Consider the following 25,821-nt stretch of genomic DNA (forward strand, 5'->3'; position numbering starts at 1 on the left):
GTAAGGTCTTGGTCACACTAGGCATCCAAAGACCAAACCCAGCTTTCTGGCCAGTTTTGTTTGGGTGGCACAGTGTTTTAAAGCAGTCAAATGAACAACTTTAAAATATAGGAGATGCTCCTTAAAAATTCATTTTTGCGTGTTCTTTAACAAGTGGGAAGCTCTAGCAGCACGGGCTGGCATTCCTGCATTTCCACAGTCAGGGCTGAGTGACAGCCACAGCCTGCACATGTACCCCAGGGAGATGGTGCCTTATAAATAGTGATGTGCTATACCCCCTGGAATTTATCCCACAGGCCAGGCAGGCCAAAGGGCTCGTACCTGCACAGTGTCCGCGGCCCCAAAGCAAGGCCCAGATGTTTGAGCTCTTCTTGTTTATAAACAAAACGTCTGCTCCCATCCAGACCCCCTGTGTTTACAGGACAGAAAGGGCTGAGGGGCAGCCTGCATACTGGGAAATATCCCTGGGCTAGTCGCTCCCCTCTGTGCTGTGAGCCTCAGGGAATTTATTAACTTCTCCTGCCTCAGTTTCCTTGTCTGTAAAACAGAGAAACTGACAACACCACTGCAGAGGGCTGCATCTCAGTGAATGTCTGCAAAGCACTCAGAACGGTGCCTGCCAGAAGCAAGAGCTCTGTGCGTGTTTATTAGCATTATTCTGCCCCCACTTTTCCTGCCTTTTCCCGCTTCTTGCTTCTGCTGCCCCTTTCCAGACACAATCACAGTTTTACTCAAGCTCACAGCCTCAGCTTAGGAAAAGAAAGCCAAATCCATGGACGTTCAGGCTTTCTGAGAAAATAAACTCATTTCCAGGCATCTAATTAAAAGTAGAGTTTTCCCAAACACTTAACATGCCGAATCTTTATTTATTCTCTCGTGACAGCAGACGGAAATCTTTCTTTTACTCGCATGTTACCTAGCCTGATGTAAAAACCCTTGTCATGGCTAAAAGGTGTGTGGTTCTCAAAACAGCTGGATTCCCCAAAGCAAAACAGCCCATCAGGGCTGCTCAAGTTCAATCACTTAAAAAATTTTTTTCCCTTTATTTAGCTGTGCAGTGAGGCGTGAAATGGCACCTAACCATTCACTTACTAGGCCCTTTGAACCTTTCGCCCTCTGCAGCATTTGGGTAAGGTGCGTGGGGCCAGCCTCCAGCTGGTTCTGTTTTGCTAATTATTCCAAAGAAATAGCAAACGTTGCCTTCCTGTTTCCTCCTTCCTTTTTCTGCAGCCGTCTGCTCTTCATAAATGTTCACTAATTTTCACACCAATTTCCATTTTGGCCCTAGTTCTGAAGAAGGCTCCATGGGGACATCTGTTAATGAAAATGCTGGGAAAATTCGATTTGGGAACCGTTCTTTTCCATAGCATTTAATTGTTGAAAGGATCTGACTTGTAATTTGTAGTTAAATTTGTTAAATCCTGGAAGGTTTTGAGTTTTTTGTTTTTGTTGTGTTAGTAATGCAGAGTCAAAATTGAGTTTAAAAATGTTCCAACTTTGTACTTGGCCTGCTTTCGTATTTTCATCAGCTGTTATGGTTGGGGAATGTTGAATAGCACAACAATAGTAATTTAGGGATTTCGGAGCTCAATGGTGGTGATTTATAGCAACCTGAGGCTCTGAACATTATATTTTGTTTAAAATGTTTCCCCTTATTGTGCCTGATTTAATACAGATTCTTCTCTTTTGATCTTTATTCCTTTAAATGACTGAAATAAGTTAAATGCATACAGGTTTATCTTAGCCCCAAATGCAAAGATAAAAGGAATCAATACGGAAAGCTCCCTATAAGTTATACCAATGACAGAAGAATGTTGAATTTTCATTACTGACTGGAGTAAATGCCTCAGCTGCTTTTGTTTAAAACCTTTTTGGGGATTGGGTCTGATTGCTGGGGAAAGAAACCTCTGACAACCTCTTAGAGATTCAATGCCATCTGTGAATTGGTGGTAATAAAACAGAGTTCAATTATGTGGAAATGTGTACCATGTATGGCACAGAGCAAGTGTTGACTATATGGCTGCTTTTATCATAATTCCTTCCTCCCAGAATATTGAGTAAGCACCTACTATGTGCCAAGAGCCAGCCATGCTAGGTGCTAAGAATACAGTGCTGAGCAAACTCACCAATTCCAAACCAGATTTGCAGGATGGTGCCTGATTGCTCAGGTGGGGACTTGTGGGACAGATCCTTAGGCACAACAATTTGCCCATGTCGTCCCCTTACATTTTCCTTCAGCCCTTTCTTAACATGTGTAGAATTCACTGTGTGTGTCCCCTTATTTGTACCCCTGTTATTTGGGATGGGAAAAAAAACCCAAGGAACATCCTTAGAATTTACTGAGAACGCAGGGTGTTTGCCAAGACTGCTTTCTGCCTGTTGTTGCCTCATTTCATCCTCTCACAAACTCTCTATGGGGTAGATTCTGTTATCTTCCTTGACTTACAGAGGAGGAAACTGAGGCCCAGAGAGGTGAGGCAGGTTGCTCAAGTTTGCAGAGCTTGCGGGAACTTCTGGCACCTTTGTATAAACTGTCACATGTTGGCTATCCTGTCCCAAGTAGAGAAGCTGTTTAAAATACCTAAAAGCAATCCCACAGTTGTCTAAGCTATTAAAAATTGATTCTGTGTTTTCAGAGCAGTACCCATTCACCACATCACTAAGGAGTCCTTCCCTGGTGGGGTTGTCCTGTAGCTAGCCAGGCCCAGGGCTTGCTCCAAGCCCAGTTTGGGAAAGCAGGAGGCACAGGGGAGTGGCAGTCCCTTGGCCCTCTCTGCCCAGCCCCTCTTCTCAGCCTGTGGGCGGTGGGCTGCCTTTGCCGCTGCTGCCCTTTGTGGTGGAAACAGGCATTACACATAGCGGAGACAACCAGGAGATGGCCTGGCCTGAGTCTCAACAGTGACCAACTTGGGCACAGGCACTGCGGCTCTCCGGAGAGTCTCTTTGGGAAGTGACCTGCTCCCGAGGGGTGAGGCAACATCAGGAATTGAGCTTCCGTGCTGCAGCCAGTTCCCATCTCTGCACAGACTCACGGAAGGCATCCTGTCCAGCCGCCAAGACTGGGCGTAGCTTGTTTCTGTTCGCCAGCCTCTGTGTGACAATGGCTCTCTTAAAGGCGGTGCCATCCAGACTTTCCCATGGGCATTGCTCCTATCAATTTTCTTAATTAAAAAAAAAAAAAAAATCTGGTATGAACTGAGATGCCCCATCCACAGGCCCCCAAACCTTGAATATCATAAAAGGGGGAAGGTGGTCGGGGGGTTGGGGGGGATGTAGGGGATCTCTGGCGTCTGTCTTCCGTCCCACGTGGGACTGCAAACCACATATCAGCAAGGTCTGGGACTTACTTCCCCCCCTCTCCCCCCCGTAGCTCCTAATGACATATGGTTGGCAAAGTTGGTAAGACTTTTTGTAAAATGGGAAGGCAAAAAAAAATGTCCATTTTCCCCTCCATGGGAACAGGTATAAGGCACAAAGAAAAAAGGAAAAAGAAAAAGGTTCTCAGGTTATGTCCATTTTCACCGAAACGCAATGCAGCTAGGTAAGGGGTTGATATTTGTCAGACTAAACAGCAAAGTGTTTTAGAAGCACTTTTTTTTGAATCTTAAAAGGAGGAGTGTGGTCACACCCAATGAAAGTCCTTTCCTGTGTCATCCTCCCACAGAGCCTCGTCTGATAGCTCAAATTGTGTTTCCCAGTTGGGATCAACAGGTTATTAGGATTATTACTTTTTCACTTGACAGAACTTTCCTTAAGGGTTTCATGTGTGTTGGCTCAGACCCTATGCCCGTCACGGCTAACGGTCACGGGCCCACAGCCTGGCACGGCTCTGTCCCTGTGGGCTGGGGCCAGCTCCCTACTGGGAGGGCAACTGCTGTACTCATTTTGCAATGGATTTTTTTTCTGTTTGGTTATTTTTTCCCTTGGGGTAAAGAACTGTGGGCTCTGTAAAGCCTTTCTGGCCTGAGAAAGGTGCTTCTGTATTAGGTCTACTTACGTTGTTTATTTTATTAAATCTGGAGAGTCTCTGCACGGTGAAAGTCTCTGGGTTGATGGAAGTTCCAGAGACTGTTGGAAGTAATTAGGGCAAAGCAGAAATAAACAGACTACGAACATAACAACTTGGCTTTCCCTGACAAATTCCAAGTTAAATGCTTTTAAAAATATATTTCTGTAATTATAAAGGAAGGCCTACTAATTGTAGAAAACAGAAAATATAAAGAAGGAAATAAAAACCACCCACTACACCACCATAAAGAGATAACAGTTGGTATTAACATTATGTTGAATTTTCTTCTTTTTGCCCCAAAATTCTTGATGTGTATATAACAAGATTGAGATAATGTTCTATATAGGTGGTGTGTCTTTTTCCATCACTGCTATATCACGCACATTTTTCCATGGCATTCAATTGTTTTGAAAAAAATCACATTTTAAATGTTTTTACAATTTTTATTATGGAAAATTTCAAACATTTTACAAAAGTAGAGAGAATGGTATCAACCTCAGGTATCAATCACCCGGCTTTCAACAATTATTAAATAATAACCAGTCTTGTTGCATCTAGACTCCCAGCTCTTAACCACCTGGTTTATTTGGAAGCAAACTGTAGGCATCATAATTCTTTTTGATAAATATCTCAATACAAATATTTGAAAGTCAAATACATTTTATGAAAACATAACCAAAATATCATTTATTACACCTAGATATTTTTAAAGTTAACAAATACTTAATGTCAATTTGTATCCCATTGGTGTTCAAGTTTCCTCATTGTTTAATAATTTTTTAATAGTTTAGATCAGGATCCAAATAAGGTTCATATATAGTGATTGGCTGATATGTCTGTTCAGTCTCTTTTAGTCTATAGATTCTGCCTCCTTCTCCTTCATTTTTTCTTGCAGTTTATTTATTGAAGAAGCTGGTCATTTTTCCTACAGAGTTTCCCACAGTCTGAACTTTGATGATTGCATTCCTGTGGTGTCATTTAATAGTGTTCTTCTCCCCCTGTCTTTCCTGTAAATTGGTGGGTAGATTTAGAGGCTTTGATGAGATTCAGGTTTGGTTTGGAGGTAAGAATACTTAGAAAGTACTGGTGTGTGCTCCCACCAGGGAGAACTGGTGAATGTGTTTCTTTTGTGATGTTGACAGTCATGGACGATCATTGCCCAGATCCATTATTTTATTAGAGATTTATAAAATGGTGATATTCTAATTCTGCTCTTCTTCTTTATTTAGTAGCTGGAATATTTTTATAAGGAGAAACTATTTGGTTACCCTGCGGTAGAGTTCACTTAAGAATAGTGGATTAGATTTTTTTTTTTCCCAATTATTCAGCAATTTTCAAAAGAATGAATTTGTTCCCTAGCATCCAACAAAGGTGACTGCTAAGTTTTATTTTTAGTACTATTGTGACCTCGTGTATTTAAACATATTTGGTACATTTTAATCCATTGCAGTTATTTTCGTTGATGCTTAAGGGGTCCCATCTTTGGCCAGTGGGAATCTTTTCAAGTCGAGCCATGATTACTTTTGACATGACCTTGGTAATCTCTGATAGTTTATTTACTCTTACTAAGACAAAAGGTGTCTAAACTCATCTTATATATTCCTTTAAGTAGGAAATATATAGAGGCCATAATTTGCATGCTGTTGCAACTCATTAGTACTGGGTTAGTCATTTTTTTTAGTGGTTTCTCCCCCCCCTCCCCAGTGGGTGGAACTAGAAAATGTGTATTTGTATTTAAGATAAAATGCATCCTGAGCACATGCTGCTAATTTCAATTTAAATTCAGGACTACAAGGTTTTTATTTAATAACATGATCTTTTTCTCATGCTGAAAATCCTGCCTCTTACAACACACACTGAATTCACTTGCTTTATCCTATGATACACATACAACAGTCTCAGAATAACAGTCGCACATTACCTTCAACAATAGGATTACTAAACTTAATTGAATGGCAGGAGTGAGGGGATCCTTAAGGACCTTAAGGAAAACCATTTTAATGGAGGCATGACAGTCCATTTGATGTAGAATTTTCTCTACTCTTAGATATTAAGGTTACCTTCAAATTTTTGCTATTGAAAAGAGTGCCATGATAAACATCCTTGCCTTTGTCTTTTATTTCTAATCGGTTCTTTTAGGCCAGGCTTTTAGGAGTAAAAGGAACCAAAGGTATTGGGTGTGTCTAAGCCCCACACACATACCCACACACACAACATTCAGTACCTCTTTCAGAACCAGCTGTGGTTGGAAAGACAACTCTGCACCCTGAAAGCAGCATGGCCAAATGGAGAAGACGAACATATCTGCTGTCCTGGATTTGACAGGCCCTTTTATACATTATGTTTTGAGGAAGAAAAATGTAATTTGTTTTTGAAAAAAACTTACATTGGCTACAGATGGAAAAACTTCATTGCTACAGATGGCGGCGGGGGTGGGGGGGGCGGGAAAAGGTGAAGCCAGGGCAGTTCTAGGATAGGTGCAGAGTTTGTAGGAAGAAATATTTACTACTTTTGCTTGGTGCCAAGCAATGGTCCCGGAAGTTGACACGCAAGCAGGATGCAGTATGGTTGGTGGTCCCTGCAAAAGTTGATTCCAAGATGCAGCATCCATTCAGGACTGTGAGCAGTCTTTCGTTACTCGGCTCCCAGTTATCGTATTGACTGCTTGATTATTCTTGTCTTTTTCTCTTGCTCTCCGACCTGCTATAATTTAATTCAGGACATCTGAGAATTTTTCTCTTGTCATCACAGTTAATGATAACTAATGGTTCAGTGTGACTAAACTGATTCAAAAAAGAGTGTCTCGTGGTTTGGGCTCTGTATTTTTTAATTATCATTAGCCACATGTTTATTAGACAGCTGTAGTTCTATTTAGAATTGTCTTTGGGGTGAGGAAGGAAGTTTTAGTGTTTTTCTTACTGATTAGCAAGATTTTGTAATACCTTATGGACAACAATTCTTTGTTATGTTTGTTGTGAATGTCTTCCTTACTTTGTCAATTTTTGTGGCTATTTTTAATGTATATCATTTGAAATTTTTAAACAAAACAAATTCGTTAATATTTCTTTTATTGCTTTTATGCTTAGAAAGTCCCACCTGATATCAGTTCAGTGTTTACCTCTCTTTCTTTCTAGTTTATATAAAACTTGTTTTTCCTCCACCTTTATTGTTTATTCCTTCTTATTACAAAAGAAATAAGTGTTTGCCGTAGAACTGTAAAAGCTTCTGGAAGATAAAGAAAGCTTCATTTATTTTATACTTAACTCCTTTTTTTTAATCTGTAATTTCTTATGGTATATAGCATGAGAAGAGGACTTGACGATCTTCCAAATAACTCACTATCCCAACACCATTTGCTGAACAATCTGTTTTTCTCCTGCTTTGTACACAAAATTGTCTGCTACATGCACATCTTTTTTTCAAAATCTGTACCAGTGCCACTTTGTTTTAATTCCTGTGGTTATGTAATACTCTTTAACAACCCAAGTCGCTTTCTTGTTATTTTTCTTTTTTGAAAATGTCTTAGCTATTCTTGCCTGTTTATTCTTCTAAATACACACGAGGATTATTTTGTCAAGTTAAACCAGTGATACATTGATTGGAATGGCTTTCAGTAGAGTTTAGACTTTCTCCCGCTGAGGGGGGCGGGGTGGGAGAGCTGAGCTGAGGAGAGTGACATGTAGGGCTCTGTGTTTCCCAGGCCCCTCAGAGTGACAGCCGTGTGGATGGGGCAGGGGTGCGAGGTGCTGTAGCTGTTTAGGAGAAAGATGCTGGAGTCTTGGCCACGCAGAGGGGTCTGGTGGGAATGGCAGGAAGGAGACATATTGAAGAGATGGGAAGGAGGGATGATATCATACTTGGATGGGTAGATGGTGCTTTCCACCGACAAGTATTAAGGGCTCTAAGATTCTGTGCTACTGTAACTTGAGAAAAAGTGCACTCCATGCTCTGTGCACATGTACGTGCTGGTGTTTACTCAGGTAGCAAGGTGTTGTCGTTATTCTCTTTACATAGGAGGAACCAAGGCTCACATTGGTGAGTGACTTGCCTTGGTCACACTGGGGTCCATGGCAGCCCTGGTTTTCCCACACATGACGCCAGAGACCCTGCCCCTTCCGCCATCAATCTGTTCCAGTGTCTCTTCTTCCCAAAGAGATTCTGAGCAGAAAAGGTCTAGTCGGGTCTAGGACTGCGGCCACCATTAAAAGCTAGGAAGAGACAAGGAAGGTTTCTATCCAGAATCTCAGAGGGAGCCCGGCCCTGCTGACACCTTGATTTTAGACTTCTGGCCTCCAGAACTGTGAGACAATGAATATTTGTTGTTTGGCAAAAGATCCAGTGAAACATGAAATTCAGACTTTTCACCCACACCAGCAGGTCTTCTCTCCTTCAAAGAAGCGAGACTGTGTTGTCTCCAGGGGCCTTTGGAGAAGAAGGGACAGACCTGCCCTTGAGCCCCTGCTGGGAGCTGGGCTCCTTAATCCTTAGTAGGTTTGCTTGTCTGAGCCTCACAATTCTGCAAAAAGGGTCATTGTCCCCATTTCACAGATGAGGAAACTGAGGCCCACAGACACTAAATGTCTTGCCCAAAGATGGCAGGTCACTCCTCTCTATCTCTTTCCAGCCAGAGGGCCTCTGCCTGGTCCTCACTGCTGGGGGCTGCAGGGCTCTTTCTCTTGGACTCACATTTTCTGGTGACAGCCGGCAGGCCTGTAAGTCTAGATTATTAGTACACTCGGTACCTTTGATAACCATAACAAAGTAGCCTTTTGTTTACTTTTTAATCTGAGCTGCTTTTTATAGGCTTTTAAATTTAGAAACTTGTCGGAATGAAGTATCATAATTAGCTTTTTTATTTTGTGTCAGCAGCTCCCTCAAGCATTGCCTGGATTCATTAACCTAGTAGTTGAGGTGGGACCGGACACCTCGTGTTTAGGAAAAGTCCTTTCAGCATCATCTGTGATCACTTTTCAGGGCCGTTATGTTCATATGTAATAATAATTATGCTTCACCGTATGAAGAGAGAGACAGGGTTTGCAAAGACAAAGGCAAATGTCTCTATTCTGGGATTGTGGTATATGGACTCTATGAAATGGCTTTATTGTATTTTCTAACTGCCTGGCCACAATACTTATATCCCTGCTCCTATACCAAAGCTCCTGGAAGATGTTTGCTTTTATTTAATATCTCTAGTCCAGCACAGGCATGGTATAAAGGAGGCTGTGAGAGCCAGTGCAGAATCATTGTGAGAAGTGGGACAGACGGCCTGGATTGAATCCCTACTCTGCCACCACTAGAGAAAAAGTGGGTGGCTGTCAGCAAATTGTTTCACCACATTGTGCCTCTGTTTCATCACCTGTAAAATGGAAACAACATCCGTCCACATCCATCATCATCTTTGCCTTCATCTTCATCTTGGCCATGAACAAATGGAGTGGCCCCACATTAATATGCTGTGGACCATTCTTGAGTACCCTACTAGTTCTGTGCTCTGGGATTCTTTCAAAGTTGAAATTTTTTAATGAATGGGCAAATTTCATGTCCAACTTAAGCTTGGGTGCTTAAGGATGAATACAGTAATCAACAGAATTGAATAAAAGTCCAAATCCATCTCATAGTCTCCCCACAGCACTTATAACAACACCACATGCACAGAAAGTACCAGAAAGTGAGTGGTTCAATGAGATAAGAAGAAAAGTGCTCCAACTTTTTTTTCTTTTTAATTTTAAATTTTGGTGACATTGTAAGTTTCAGGTATACAGTTCAACAGTAAGGCATATATATGTTGCAATGTATGTTCACCACCAACTTTTTTTTAATGGTTGAACAAAGGTTAATAGCTAATCTATTCACAGGGTTAAAAATGTGTGTGTCGGGTGTACTGTGTATACTGTTTTTCAGACACCTAGTTACCTTCCCACAGAACACCAGTGCTTTAGTTTTATTCAATATCCTTCCAGAGATATTTTATTCCTATAGAAACAGACACTGGTGTATGTATCTCATTTTCCTTTTTATTATAGCGCGTAAACACTGCTGTCTACCTGTTTTCTTCACTTAACAATCCATCTTGGAGATCTTTCTTTATTAGTATATAAACAGCTTCTTCATTCTTTTTTCTTGCTGTATAGTATTCTTCACATGGACCTGCCCTGGTTTCCTTAGCCAGTCCCCCACTTATGGACATTTAGTTTGTGTCCACTCTCTTGCATTACAAACAATACCGTAGAGTAAATTCATGTATCCATCATTTCCCATACCTATAACACATCCATCTAATCAATTTCCAGTGGAAATCATGGGTCAAAGGATACCCACGTTGCTAATTTTGATGGCCAGTGACAAATTGCCTGTTATCGAGTTTGTACCATTTCATGCTCCTTGTGATACCCCTACCTCAGAGTGTTATCAGGTATTGGGTCTGGGCCATTCTCACAAGTAAAAAAATATTATCTCAGACAAGTTTTAATTTGCTGCACTCTTATTATGAGTGTGGTTGGACATCTTTTCTGTAAATTGTTTCATCATAGCTTTTTTTCTTTTAGAGAGTTGGACTTACTGTAAGAGCTTACGATCTGTAGTAGCTCTTTGTGTATAAGGCCGAGGAATCTCTTTGTCTGTGATATGAGTTGAATATATTTCTTCCCTGTGTATCATTAGTCTTGAATTTGCCTTTGGTAGTTGTTAGGTATGCAGATATTCTGGTTTCTCATTTAGTTCACTTTGTCAATCTTTTCTCTTATGGCTATTGAATACTGGATAGAAAGATCCTCACCACTCTGAGTTTCTAAAATAATTTCCCTTGATTTTCAGTTTTTGATCTCATGTTTACCTTTAAATCTTTCATCTATTTGGAATTTATCCTATGTAAAGTATGACATGTGAATCCAGCTTTTTGTTTCAGGTAGCTACCCAGTTGTACCAACTGTTCGTTGACTATTCCATCTTTTCCACGTTGATTTGAGATGTCACCTTTCTCATAAATTAAATTCTTGTACATAATTTTGTCTTCTTTTTTTTTTTTGGATTTTTATTACATTCCATTGATCTTTCTATTCATGTGTCAATTCCCCACTTAATTACTAACACTTTCTCATTTGTTTTAATAGATAATGGGGCTAATCCTGCCTTGTTACTCTTCTTTTTAAAATTGTCCTGGTTAATATTGCATGTTTAGCTTTCCACATGAATTTTAGAATAAGTCTGCCTAATTGAAAGAAACATCCTATTGATATTTGTATGTGTGGATGGAAATAGCCAAGATACAGTCATTTATGTCAAGGGAACTAAAATGGAGCCGGGAAGCCATGAAAAAGTTTTCCTTATGCTTGTCCTACCCATAATTTTTGAACTTTTAAGCCAACTATGTAACCACATCCTGAACTTTATTTCCTCCTTACCATGGCAACCAGACCATCTGCATTCTTCACTTTGAAAGGGGCCAATCCGGTTCACCAACCAGCAGCATTCATTTGCATAGAGGACCTAAGTGAGAACTGTGCTTATGGTTTTTGCCTTTAGAAACTCCACCTTTCTTTGATCTCTTTGGAGCACAATTTAAGTTACTGCCTGAATCTGTACTTCTGGGATTGAAATCCTTTTTGCTCAAATAAATGCTTGCTATTTTTTGTTATAGTCGAAACCATTTTTTTAGGTTAACGTGTGTGGGGGGATTGTGTTAAATTGATACATTAACAGGAGGAATTGAAACCTTATGACACCGAGTTCAAGTCCTGTTCAAGAACATGGCATGTTTCTCTAATGGTTCAAGTCTTATTTGCATCTATTAGAAGATTCAAGCTTTTTCTTCATATAGATATTTGAATTTCTTGTGAATTTATTTCTAGGTATTTTGTACTTTACAATGGGATTGGATAGAATAAAATGAATAGAATTAAGATATTTTCTTTCATTATATCTTATAATTTGGTTATTGTTTTTATATAGGAAAGATTGATTTTCATATTAATTTTTTATGTCACCATGTTACTGAACTCTTTCATTGTTTCTGATTCTCATGGAATTTCTAGGTAAACAGTTATATCAAGGATTAAAGTATTTTGAGGTAAAATTCAGGTAATGAAAGAAAATAATAATTTTATAGATTTATGGGAAAATTGGGAATTAAGTGATCTTATGTTCCCCTTTTGGGGGCTTGAAAATAACAGTTCTTGAAATGTAAAAAGTTGTTCAACAGATTTAAAGCTTTTTCATCTACAGCCATGCCACCCTGAACACACCCAATTTCATCTGATCTCGGAAGCTAAGCAGGGTCGGGCCTGGTTAGTACTTGGATGGGAGACCACCTAGGAATACCAGGTGCTGTAGGCGATAAAAAAATAAATAAATAAGCCTTTTGAGCTACACTTCTCTTGCTCAGGCCCGCTTCCACATCTGGAAGTGTACTTTCCCTTCTAATAAAGCTTTGCTTTCCTGCTGTAAAATACATACATACATACATACATACATAAAATGTCCATAAATATATGTGACAAGCTGAGAACCTATTATATACAAATAATTCTTACATTTGAATGAAAAAAAATAAAGATTTTCACCCTTTTTAATAAAAAAAACTTGCTTTGAAAAAGTCAATAAACCTAAAAGCAACAAATGAACAGGACAGAGACTCGGGGACATGGACAATAGACTAGTGGTCACCAGAGGGTAAGGGATGAGGAAGGAGGGAAGAGGTAGACAGGGTAAAGGGGGTTAAATATAGGGAGGTTGGGGGGAGGCGAAGTGAGTAAAGGGGATCAAATATATGGTAGCTGAAGGAAACTGGACACTGGGGTGGTAATCACACAATAGAATATATAGATGTCAAATTATAATGTACACCTGAAAATTATATAATTGTATTAACCAGTGTTACCCAATAAACTTAAAAAAAATTTTTTTAAAAAGCAAAGTAAGTATAATAGAAGTTAAAATTTTAGTTCTGATAGGACTTAGTTTTAATAAAATAGAGATCTATAATTCCTTATGCTATTTGTGCTCAGAATTAACTTTGATTTAAGAAACAACATGTCCTCAAAAACAATTTGGTAGAAAGTAAAAGTACCAAAGTTAGAATAAGTAATGTGCCCACCTTCTTGGGCCTCAGTTTCCTTATAAAATAGGACTAATGATAATGACCTAACAGCGTTGTTGTGAGAAATTAAATGAGATCATGTATATCAAGAGTGTCTAGCACATTGCCTGGCACATGGCTTACATGCAACAAATGGTGACTATTACTATTAACATATCTATTAATTTAAGCCATGCTTGGTGTGTTAAAATATAGATTAGGCTATATAACATAGACCCTCTAATGCTATAGTTAAGATAGAAATGTATTTCCTTCTTATGTAACAGTACAGGCACTGGTATAGTGCCTCAGAGGCATCAGACACCCAGGTTCCTGATATTCTATGGCTCTACCATTCTCAACACAGTGTCATCTCATGGTCCCAGATGGCTGCTCCAGCTCTCACCATTACATAATCACTCAGCCAGCAGGAAGCAAGTCAGGGAAGGCAGGCACATGCATCTTCTCTTTAAGATCATTCTCAGGAAGCTGCTCATGTCACTTCCCATGTGCCATTGGCCATAAACTAGTCACATGGTCGCACCTAACTGCAAAGGAACCTGGGAAATGTCAGGTTTATGCTGTTCTAAAAATACCTTCCTATTGAAGGAGAAAATGAACATTGAGGACAACTAGCAATTGGAACCATATTTGGCATCTGAAAATGACACTTCCCTCATACCTGCAGACGTCATGTCCTGGGCCTGATTAGTGTGTAGGAGGTTACAGGAATGAGAGGGAATTTTATGTCTTATTTCACTGTAGGATTGTGAGGGTGTATAATTACCATATCCAGATCAGCCTTGCTCATTCTCTGGGACTTGCTTTGGGAGGCGCCATTTCATAGTAAGTGAATCCTGTGATGTGTATAACATGGGCTCAGGTACCTTGATATTTGCTGAGGTGTGGCAGACACTGTTGGTGGATGTCAAACCTTCATCCTCTGTGTGACCATCTCAGTGCCTAGACAGTGCCAGGCATATAATAGTTATCCAAAAATGTCGATTGATGACTGCTAGACTGAATCTAGTGAAAGGATTATTCAGACACAATGAACAAAGCTCAGTTCACATCACAGTGCTGGCTGTGACCACATGCCAATGCTTTTATCTAAGGAGTTGTAGAAGAGGATGCTTTATGCATAAAGCTTCCTATCAACTTATTAAGACTAGACAACAAAAGCTTCCCTGTCTCTCAGGCCATTTCTCTAATTAGGAAAAATGATAAGTAAAAAGATGGGGTGGGGTGGGGGAGGTGTGGCATCTTTTGAGTTCGAAAGCTGTGTTTAGTCCGGGACAGTTATGCCTTTAATTATCCTGTCTGAGTTGACCTTAATGAGCATTATTTTTAATGCCTTCATTTCAAGAGGAGGAAAAAAAGTACTTTTTGCATCCAAGCATATAAAACAACTTTATTCACTAAGCTTGAAGGACAGTCATTGCTGTTGGATCTGCAGTAACTCTGAGCCAGAAGCCTCATGTCAGAGTCTTAGCCAAAAGGTGGAGATGGCCAGTGCTATCAGGAAATCACAGGATTCAGGCTGGCCTGGGTCCACCTCTTCCCATGACCATCTCCCAGTGGCGGACATATGGGAAAGCAGTGCTGGATGCAGGGCAGGCAGGATTAGCCTCCCAAGAGCCTGACATTTCCTCATATAGTTTCTTATTGACATGCCATACAGACTGGGTCCTCACTCCAAGTTAAGTGGTCACCATCAGCTCATTGCCCCAACTAGATACCTGGGTCAGTTCCTTTGACCCTGTCAACTCCACCTTCCAAGGGTCACTAAGCCAATGAACATTCTTTCTACCTCATTTCAGAACCTTCGTGTTCTCCCACTTCTGTCTTGCCACCTAGTTTACCTTTTCTTCCTTTTCTATTCTCAATATAATTTTTTTAATAATAAAAGTAATATAACTACATTTGGAAAACAGAAAAAAGAATCATGTATAATTCTGTATCCTAATAGCCATCATTAATTTTTATACATTTCCTTCTAGTATTTTTAAATTATAAGCATAATTATTCTCATAATTATAATTATATTTTATAAACAGCCTTTCATCTTGGTTTTCTCTCAATGTGTTAATAAATCTTTTCTGAAAAAGTCTATCTATACATCTTCGGTAGACGTATCATATTTTATTTTACCACTCTTCTATTAAAAGATACTATACAATGGTTGGCTTCTAATTTTTCACCTTTACAAATAGCATTGTAATGAACGTTTTCATATGTGTATAACCTTCTCAGTGTTTTGAACTATTTCTTTGGATAGATTCACAAGGTCAAAGGAAATGAAGTTTTATTACCTTTAATATTGCAAAATTGATGTTCAGAAGTAGTTGTATGCTAATTTTTAATGTCATAAACATTGTTTGAAAATGCTAGATTCATACTACCTGTGACAGCAGTGAGTATCATGAGCTTTTAAAATTTTTTTCTGTTTTAAAGAGGTGAAAACGATACATGGAAAAAAGTTTTTATTCTTATTGGAAAAAGTAATACATACTTGCAAAAAATTTAGAGAAGTCAAAAGAAAAAAAATTAACTATAATCTTGCCCCAGTGCAATATAAACACTGGTAATATTATGGTCTGTATCCTAAGTTTGAAAAATATGCATGTAAATTTATTTTTTCTTTTGATTTTTTATTTTTTTCTTTATCTCCTTTTTAAATTGAATAAACATATTTTACACATAACAGTTTTATGCTACGTGAACATCTTTTTAGTACACTCCTGGCCTGTGTCTTTTGCACTGGATCTTTTTAAAATAATCTTTTAAAAGATATATATTGGGAAATTTTCAGATAAAAAAATTGTTTTAATTTAGAATTCATGTAATTAAAGAGGTAATGGACTTTTTCATATGCTTATTAGACAGTTGTAATTCTCCCTTTGTGAATTGTCTGTTCTCTTTTTCACTGGATATTTGAACTCTTTCCTAGATTGCAAAATATTTTTCAATTTTATTTATTCTGATTTTGGTATGTTTTTGTTTTTGTTTTTTAAATCTAAATCTTCTTATTCATGGCTTCTGTCTTTGGTGTCATGTCCTGGAAAGGTCTTTTACACTCCCAACATCACAAATATTTTCTTTAATACTTTTAATTTTCTATACCGAAATCTTTAAACTCTCCATACTTCATCTTGTCATATGGTAAATGTGGGTTCTAATGTACTTTTCTTCTACAAATAGGTAATGAATAGGTCAAAATGATGATGTCATAGAATGATTGGTTGTCTACTTTAGATGTTAACTCTTTTCAAATCAATCAATAAATCTTGTGCAATTTCCATCAAAATTTTAGTAAGATATTTGGGGAATTCGACCAAATGATTCTAAATTTCATCTAGGAAAATCAACATATAAGCACAGCCAAGAAAATTTTAGAAAGAAAAAATTCAAAGAGGAACTTAGGTTACCAGACAGTAAAATATATTCTAAAGCTAGAGTAATGAAAATGAAAACACGTTACCAGTATAAGAATGGACAAATGAGTCAACAGTGGAAATTTCTGAAACAGATCCAAGGATATAAAATAATTCAGAACAGCATTACATTAAAGTGAAATATTTTAGATCAGTAGAAAAAGGAAGGATTGTTAAACGAATGATTTTGACTATTAATGTTATGAGTTATATTAACAAACGTTGTAATATTGAGCCATTCTTACAATTCTCGAATAAATACTGCTTGGACATCACCTATTATTCTCTTAGTCTATGTTTGTTTTATGTATGTGTGGGTATCAGAACCGAACCTGTGACCTGATGTCCCCAAATGTCTTTGCCCCCCCCCCCGCCCGCCGCATTATCTTGCCAGAAGTTCAGAATCATCCTCTACCTCCAGCATTTCACAAATCCGTCTCTTCTCTCTCTCTCTCTCCCTCTCCCCGCTGCACTCAGCCGCCCCTCCTCCACTTTGGCTTCTGTACCACCCATCGTCCTCCTAACAGCCACAGTGATTTTTTTTTTTTTTACATAAAATGTTTATTTATTAAGTTTTGTAATCAGCAAAAGACGGTGTAAGTTGCTTGATTAGTTGGATTTCTTTTTATTATTAGTGAAGTAAAAGACACATAAAAGATGACAACTGGAACTATTTTAAAGTACAATTTGGTGGCATTAAGTACATTCACAATGTTGTGCAACCATCACCGTTTAGTTCCAGAACTTTTCTATTACCCCGAATGGAGACTCCCATGCCTATTAAGCAGCCACTCCCCATTCTCCACTACCTTCAGTTCCTGTCACTAATCTGCTTTCTTCCCTGTGAATTTGCCAAATCTGGATATTTTATATAAATGGAGTCATACAACAAATGGCCTTTGGTATCTGGCTTATTTTACTTGGCATAATGTCTACAAGTTTCATTCATGTTGTAGCCTGTATCAAAACTTCATTCCTTTCATGGCTGAATAACATTCCATTGTATGAATATATCACATTTTGTTTATCCATTCACCCATCGCTGGACATTTGGGTCAATTCCACTTTGGGGCTATTATGAATAGAACTGCTGTGAACATTTGTGTACAATTATTTGTTGGAGTATCTGTTTTCAAACGATGGACATGTTTTCAATGGAAGAATGGAGTTGCTGAGTCAGATGGTAATTCTATATTTAACTTATTGAGGAATTGCCAAACCTTTCCAAAGTGGCTGAACCATTTTACGGTCCCTCCAGCAATGTATGAGGGTTCCAGTTTATTCTACATTCTTGCCAACACTTTTAAGAAAATATAGTTAAATTTAGCTTTTCGGCTTAAGTCTTTGATCCATTTTGAGTTAATTTTTGTGTACATCGTGACATAAGGGTCCAACTCATTCTTTTACGTGTGGATATTCAGTTCTCTAATCATCGTTTGTTAGAGAGTAGTGTTCTTTCCCATTGAATGATCTTGGCACCCTTGCTGAAAATCAAATAACCACAGATGTATGGTTTTTTTAATGGATTGTCAATTGCATTCCATCGAACTGCATGTCTGTCCTTATGTGAATTCCACATTTATTGATTGCGATAGCTTTGTAGTAAGTTTCTTCTTCACATTTACAATTTTTATTCATAAAATTAATTAAAACAGCAAAAGTAGATTTGCAAAGCCACCTATCAGTAATAAAACAGGAAGGAAACAAAATATTCCAGAGATACCTTGAAAAGTTTGAAAGGAATACACAGGCTAAAAATTGACAGTTAAACTATGGTTGTACAACAGGTTATTGTCATTCCTGCATTTTCTCAACAAATTCTTCCTTATATTTTCCTTCTCTTTTTTAACTTGTTGAGATTTGGCTTTGCGTTCAAGAATTTTTTTCCATCTTTGTCCAGTTTTAGCCCAGTGATAACCACCTTGGTGGGGTGAATGGAAAGTTGTGTGGTTAGCCTTATCACACTGCACCTGCTCAGTGTAAATGACATATATCTTTCTGTACACCTGGACTACCCTGCCAATTTGCTGACCTTTGTATAGTCTTCGAAACACCTGGACCTTGTCTTCCATGTGGATAGGCATGGAGTGGATGTTGTACTTGTGCCAAAGCTCCTGGGAGAGCTGGGATGACGTGAGCTTCTGACGTCCCTGTGAGGAGACATTAAAGTGGTGTTTGGGGTTTTTGATGCAGTTGGAGGTCACAAAGGAGTTGAACTTCATGGTGACCATCTACCTGGCGTTGGATATGCCACTTTGTAGTAAGTTTTAAAATTGGGAAATATGAGTCCTCCGAGTTTGTCCTTCATTTTTTAAGATTGTTTTGGCTGTTTGGGGACCCTTGCAATTCCATATGAATTTTAGGATCATTTTTTCCATTTCTGCAAAACCAGGCCATTGAAGTTTCAATAGGGATGGCACTGAATCTGTAGATCACTTTGGGGAGTACTGCTATTGTAACAATTAAGTTTTCCAATCCATGAACACAGGATTTTTTTCCCTATTTCTTTAGGTCTTCTTAATTTCTTTTAGCAATGCTTTGTAGATTTTAGTTTACAAGCCTCGTGCTTCTTTGCCTAAATTTGTTCCTAAGTATTTAACTCTTTTTGATGCTATTATAAATGAAATTATTTTCTTAATTTTCTATTTGAATTTTTTATTGTTAGTGTATAGAAATACAACTGATTTTCTGTGTTGATCTTGTATTCTGCAACTTTGCTAAATTTATCAGCTCTAACAGTTTTTTTGTTTGTTTGTTTGTTTTTGGTGTGTGTGGATTCTTCAGGACTTTCTACGTATAAGAACGCGTCAGCTATGAATGGAAATAATCTTACTTTTTCTTTTCCAGTTTAGATGCTTTTTTTCTTTTTCTTGACTAATTACTCTAGTTAAAATCACTGATACTACGTTGATTAGAAGTGGCAAAAGCAGGCATCCTTGTCTTGTTCCTGATCTTAAGCACACTATGTCCTGTCTTTAACTATTGAGTCTGATGTTAGCTGTAGGATTTTCATAGATGCCATCTACCCTGTTAAAGAATTCCTTTCTATTCTTAGTTTATTAGTGTTTTTTTATCATGAAAGAGTGGTGGATTTTGTCAAATTCCTTTTCTGCACCAATTGATAGGATTGATGGTTTTATTTTGCCTTTCATTCTATTTCTGTGGTGTGTTACATTGATTTATGCATACTAAACCACCCTTCCATTCTCAGTATAAATCGAGTTGATCGTGATATATAATCCTTTTAATATGCTACTAGATTCACTTTGCCAGTATTTTGTAGAGGACTTTTGCATATACATTTGTAAAGGTTATCAGCTTGTAGTTTTCATTTCTTGTGATGTTTTTATCTGGCTTTGATATCAGAGTCATGCTGGTCTCATAGAATGAAGTATTTCCTTCTCTTCTAGAATTTGAAAAGGATTCGTATTACATGGTGATCTTTTTAAAGCACAAGATCACCACACTCTCAGGTGGAAAATATAATCCTGATTTCTTATCAGAATCCCTAACATTGCCCACTAGACCCTGGATGTGTTTACTCCTCTCCAGCCACACTGGCCTACAACATTTTTCACATCAGTTATTCTCAACTAGAGGCAAACCTGAAACCTCTTCACTGCACACAAGCTGGGAAGCTCTCCTCTGACTCATCAAGCCCTTTATGGCCCCAGGGCCTTTGCACACGCTCTTTCCTCTGCCTTCCAGGTTTCTTCTTGCACCATTTCACCTAACTAAGTGAGACTCATCCTTTGAGGAGCCTTGTCTAAATTACCAACCTACATATGGTAGTTTAGGTTCCTTCTGGTTATTCTCTTTCAGAGTATTTTGAACTTCTTTATAGCAGTTATTGCAACTATTAATGGGAAACACAGGCCAACTGGTTCTGGGGTCTCTGAGGGGATATTGTAACTAATTAACGATGTGATTTTTCAATTTAGTCTTGTCTCCCCATAAATTTTGGTGCTCTGGTGGCAGGTGTCATGTCTGTCTTTAGTTCACCACTAAAAGCTCAGTGCCTGTTAATACATCTCCTTATATGGTAGACACTTGATAAATATTGAACTAAAGCATGAAGGATGAAAGCAGTTTAGCAAATGGAACTGGGAAAATTTCTATATTTCTCAAGGTGTGAAAAAGGTTAAAAGTAATTTTAAGTTGTCCGTTCCTGAAATGGCTCAAGCAGCATGCTTTAAAAACTGATTGAACCCAGGGCTAGTCAATTTTAGTAATACTTATTTTCCTTTTTAAAAAATATTTTGGGTATATTCTTCTACAATGTTTTCCAGTCCCCCATACCTCTAATCTCTGCTAAGTACAGTGATTTGCTCTTTTTTTCTTTAGGCTTTCTAAAAATATTTTATTTCCCTGCACTTGAAGCTTTTCTTTTCTTCTACCATTCTTTTGAATAATAGTGTTTTTTAAAAATTCTAAGCTATTTTTACATTTAAACTTTTATATACTTCTAGTTGTATAACCTAATGGTCGGCCTATATACTTTCTGATTTCGAAACTGTATTGTGACCAAATACAGCCGCCTATAAAGATATATTATTTTAGATATAAAGAAACTGTCAATAAATTCCCAAAAATATCAAGATAGGTCTCTTTTTATTAGTTTTACTTTTTGAGCTTAAGACTCAGGGAAGTTTGTTGAATGTTTCTTTTATAGTTATTTTCCTCTGTTCCTGCCTTCTGAAATTTTTACTTTGAATACGTGTGGTATGTATTCGATTTTTCCTCCATGTTTCTTATTTTCGAAATGAGAGGAAAATGAGATGAGATGGTGAGACCATACAGTTTAGTGGCATGACATAAGGCAAATTATCTAATACCTTTCTGCTTCAATTTCCCCATCTGCAAAATGGGGATAAGACAGTACCTACCTCATGTGAAGATTAAAGGAGCTAATGTGTGCATAACAATTAGCACATCATAACCTTAGCATATCATATGTGCTCAATAAATGTTATTTGCTGTTTTTCTCTGAGAAGGGGGCATTGCTTGGCTGGTGACTTCAAGCTCAGAGCAGGAGTCCCACGGGCTTGGGACCCATCGCTATGCTGAACTTGTTATGGGTTAAAAGATGAATTAGAGGCTACTATTATGGCAGGAGCAATACTAGATGTGGAGTTAGGAGACCTAGATGTAAGATAAGTCTCTTAATTTCTCTAGCCTTCAGTTTTCTCGACAGTAAAGAGGGGATAATGATATCTACCTCCTAGTGTGGTTGTGAAAATTAAATAAGATGATGGATGTAGACTTACCTTGAGTAGTGCCTGGCACTTGGTGGGATTTCAAAGCATGTGAGATGAATCTGAGTTAATTGACTAAAATGCAGTCCATAACCTCATGGGGAAATAACACACGTTTAACAGCTTTAATAAAGGTAGAAAGTAATAGATGCCATGCTTAAATTTTCTTGCCATGCAAGATTGGTTCAATGTGCTAAAATTAATGAAATCCACCATATCAACTAGATAAAAATCATATCAATAGATGCAGAAACAGCATTTGATAAAATTCAACATCTATGTATAATAAAAAGTATTAGCAAACAGAAGGATGATAGAAAAGAACACTCAGACATAGAAGCGAACACCTTTAACCTGAAACCAGAGGTAGATCTCAAATGGTGTTACTCTACTTACATGACATCCTGGAAAAGGCAGAACTGTAGTGACAGATTAGTGGTCTCAGGGGGCAGGGATGGGGGATGGTATGACTGATAAAGAACATCTACAAAAACCTGCAGCCAACATTCTACCCAGTGGTGAAAGATTGAATGTTTTCCCCAATAACTGGGGAGAGCATTCCTATTTAATATTGTACTGAAGTCCTAGCAAGTGCTATAAAGTAAGAAAAAGAAATGAAAGTCATTCAAGTTGAAAGAAAGAAATACAACTGTCTGTATTCATAAATGACATGGTTGTCTTCATAAAGAAAAAAAAATCCAAAGGAACTATAAAAAGAAGTTCTCGGAACTAATAAATGAGTTGTATCATGAGATACAAGTTCAACATAAAAAAAAATCACGTTTCTATACACTAGCATCAAATAATTGGAAACCGAAACTTAACAAGCAACCTCATTTACAGTACTCCCTCCTAAATGAGATATTTAGGTATAAACATAATAAAATATGTCCAGGACCTATATTCTAAAATCTACAAAATGTTGATGAAAAATCCAAGAAAAACTAAATAAATGAAGATACATACTTGGTTCCTGAGTTGCAAGATCCAATACAATTATGATTTCAACTGTCCCCAAATTGATCTATAGATTTAATCTCAATCAAAATCCAAACAGGATTTTTTGTAGGTATCAGTGAATTTATTCTGAAGTTTATATGGAAAGGCAAAGGAACTAGAATAGTGAAAACTATTTTGAAAAAGAAGAACAAAGTTGGAGGATTCACACTAATCAAGACACAGTAATATTTACAAAAGGGTAGTCGCATTGGTCATGGACTAGCACAGAGAGCCCAGAGATAAACCCATGCAAATAGAATCAACTGATTTTTTATAAAGGGGCACTAAGGAAATGACGTAGTTTCAACAAATGGTACTAGAACGATTGGACATCTATATGCAAATAAATACATACATACATACATACATACATACATACATACATACATACATAATCCCAAAGTGAACCTCAAACTAAACCTCATGTCATATACAAATATTAAATCATAGTGGATCAGAGATGTAAATATAAATTACACACAAAACTGTAAAATTCTTAAAAGAAACCACAGAAGAAAATATTTATGATCTTGGGTTAGTCAAAGAGTTCTTAGAGATAACAACCAAAAGCGTGATCCATTTTTTCAAAATTGATAAGTTGGACATGAACCGAAATTTAAAACTTTTGTTCTGCAAGGGAAATCCTAAATATGATGGAAAGACAAGCTACACATTGAGAAAATATGTACAAATCACATATCCAACATAAGACTTGTATCTAGAATATATAAAGAACTCTCAAAATTCAACAATACGAAATAAACAACCCAATGAAAAATGGGCAAAAGTTACTTCACTAAAGAAGATATATGGATGACAAATAAACATGTGAAAAGAGGCCCAACCTCATTAGTTATTAGGAAAGTGCAAATTAAAACCACTGTGAGATATCACTGTATACCTATGAGAGTGGCTATAAAATTCCAACAATGCCAAGTGTGGGTCAAGATGTGGAGCAACTGGAACTTTCATGCTTTACTGGTGAGAATGCGAAATGGTGCAGCCGCTCTGAAACGGTCTGGCAGTTTCTTAGAACAGTAAACACACTCTTAGCAAATGACCCAGCAATTCCACTCCTGGGCATTTATCCCAGAGAGATGAAAACTTATCTTTACACAAAAAAAAAACCTGTACATGAACATTCATAGTAATGTAATTCATAATTACCAAAACCTGGAAAAACAACAAATGTTCTTCACCGGATGAATAGGTAAACCCTTATTCATTCAGATAATGGAATACTACTTAACAATGAAAAAGGAACAGACTATTTATGCATACAATAATTTGGATGAATCTTAAATGTATTATGCTAAGTGAGAGAAAACCAGTTTCAAAAGGTTGCATACTGTAGGTTCCATTTATATCACATTCTGGAAAAGGCAAAACTGCAGAGATGGGGAACAAAGCAGTGATCACTGGGAGTTAGGGGAAGGGGGATGGACGGTCTGACTGCAAAGGGATAGCCTGAGGGAATTTGGGGGTTTTGGAGTTGTCCTTTATCCTGTAAGTGGTGGCCGTTACAAGAATCTATGCATGTCTTAAAACTCATAGAACTGTACACTCAAAAAAAAAAAAAAAAAGGAATTTTATTGGCCAGAATCTAAAGAGAAGGCAAGTGGCCACAAGGCATTTGGCCCCTGCATGGCTAGTGTTGAATCACCTTCCAAAGCAGGGGCATTAAACTCTTAAGTTTCAGCTCCCTTTAAATGTGGGGTTTATTTGCTGCCTTGAACCAAAATGGCACATGGTAAGTGTTTTCACATGGGCACCGCTTCTGTGATGCTAATGGGTTTCAGGGAATCGCTGTAGGTGGGTTGGGGCACGGACGTGCATACGCGCTTTCTCTGACTGAAGACTGCAGGCCACACAGGCCTGAGTGAATGCAGTGGCACAGATGAGACTCCACTGGGACCACACAAATGCACAAGCTGCTTCGAATCTTTCAGGACCCTGAAATTTCCAGCAACTAAAAGGAAACAGAGAGGCAGCCTGGGGTGCTGGAAACATCAGTGGCCTGGAGACAGGGGAAGGTTCCGTGTGACAGTGGGAGGCCACTTAATGGTGGGTCTCTGCTTGTGAAATAGGAATGGGGTGGGGGTGGGAGGGCGGAATAGGCCAGGGTTTCTCAAACTGGGCTCTGCTGAGTTTTAGGAGTGAGAGGGGAGCGGTTGGGGTGGAGAAAGGCATACAAGAAGTCGGGCCTGGCTTCCTGTGCCAAGCAACAGCCAGAGCTGTCCTGCTCTGATGCGTTTCTAGACTCAGCCTCTGCATGACATCTTCTATTTAAAGAGCGGCTTCTGCTGCTTTAAGCAAGGATGAGTCACCTCGGAACCAGATGATCTATAAGATTCCTTAGGCACCTTGCATTTCCCCGAATCATCCAGAAGCAAGCTGATGCTCCCCCAGCTGGGACCCTGACCCCAGATCTCGGTGAGGGAGATGCTCGGGCCTGTAAGTTGGGGTTCATGAAGGCTTAACTCTGGGAAATTGCTTTTGGCACGCTCAGGGGTAGAAAGTTTCTCAAAAGAAGCTCCAAATAATTTAAATGACATCATTTTAAGTCATGTAGGGGAGAGACTGATCTTTAAAAAATGTCCCCATCTAAATCTGCAAACCTGTTTGTACCCACAAGTCAAAGGCAATTTTCTTCATAGAAGTGCCAGCACACCTTGCATTATACTTCTATGCTTGAGACCTGCCCCTTCTCCTGCCCACACACATGTACCCCACCCCCGCCAGCTCTCATAAGATGAAAAGAGAGACCAAGTTCAGACTTGGGGCTCCTGGCCAAGGAGAAGAGGAGAAAGCCAGGGCTGGGCTGGGAAGACCAACCAGGCTGCAGGACTGGCATCGATTGGATGTCCCAGAAGGCCAGCCCAGTCAATGGGGGCTCAGGTTGAAAGTACATGTCCTGGCTAAACAGATGGGGATTCAGGACAGAGAAACTGAGGCATGAGCTAATTGATTGGCCCTCTGCCCAGTCATGCTCAACCTAGGAAGTGCAGAGTTTCTGTTGTAGAGCCCAAATTCTTTCATTTTGGGTGCTTC

General features: G+C 38.5%; 1 protein-coding gene, 1 non-coding gene and 1 pseudogene across 8 annotated transcripts in view; 2 read left to right on the forward strand and 1 right to left on the reverse strand.

Moving 5' to 3' along the window:
- Window positions 1-25,821, forward strand: part of COL23A1 (collagen type XXIII alpha 1 chain) — a 299,079-nt gene that overhangs the window by 87,773 nt on the left and 185,485 nt on the right. The window lies entirely within an intron of this gene.
- Window positions 12,222-12,340, forward strand: LOC111741227. Its single transcript, XR_002780932.1, has one exon. It is a non-coding gene; the product is annotated as a 5S ribosomal RNA (ribosomal RNA).
- Window positions 18,311-18,738, reverse strand: LOC105293489 (annotated as a pseudogene).

This window comes from Pteropus vampyrus, unplaced genomic scaffold (assembly GCF_000151845.1).
Source record: "Pteropus vampyrus isolate Shadow unplaced genomic scaffold, Pvam_2.0 Scaffold74, whole genome shotgun sequence".
Lineage (NCBI taxonomy): Eukaryota > Metazoa > Chordata > Mammalia > Chiroptera > Pteropodidae > Pteropus > Pteropus vampyrus.